The sequence below is a fragment of the Eubalaena glacialis genome, chromosome 3, assembly GCF_028564815.1.
Source record: "Eubalaena glacialis isolate mEubGla1 chromosome 3, mEubGla1.1.hap2.+ XY, whole genome shotgun sequence".
Classification (NCBI taxonomy): domain Eukaryota; kingdom Metazoa; phylum Chordata; class Mammalia; order Artiodactyla; family Balaenidae; genus Eubalaena; species Eubalaena glacialis.
The window spans coordinates 151,566,042-151,566,461 of record NC_083718.1 but is presented as its reverse complement, the minus strand read 5'-3'; positions in this window follow the sequence as shown (position 1 = coordinate 151,566,461).

Below are 420 nucleotides of genomic sequence, written 5' to 3'. Positions count from 1 at the left end.
TTTTCCTGTTATGTTTTATATAATATATGGAGTTAACTACAAAATAAAATAACAGTAATAAAATAACAAAAGAGGATAATATTTCCTCTTGTGCTTCTCTTTTTGTTGTCTACAGAATTTACTTCTTTTGTATTTTCCCTCTGCTCCTCACCCCCAAATGAATTTCAACCTAGTCTTTTTTTGAAATTATGCTTCATCCATTGTTAGATCAGTAGCTCTACATGGTCTACATAGTCCAGAATGCTGTTCCTCTGACTGTCCCCAAAGGGCACATTGTGGGGCAGAGAGAGTTAAGGGGACTTCAAGTGGTTAGGGAAAGCTAAGAGGTAGTATACCAAATGGGGGGAAGAAGCACTCATGTGGAATTCAGGAGAATTGGATCCTAGTCCAAACTCTGGCATTAACCGTATGACCTTGGGC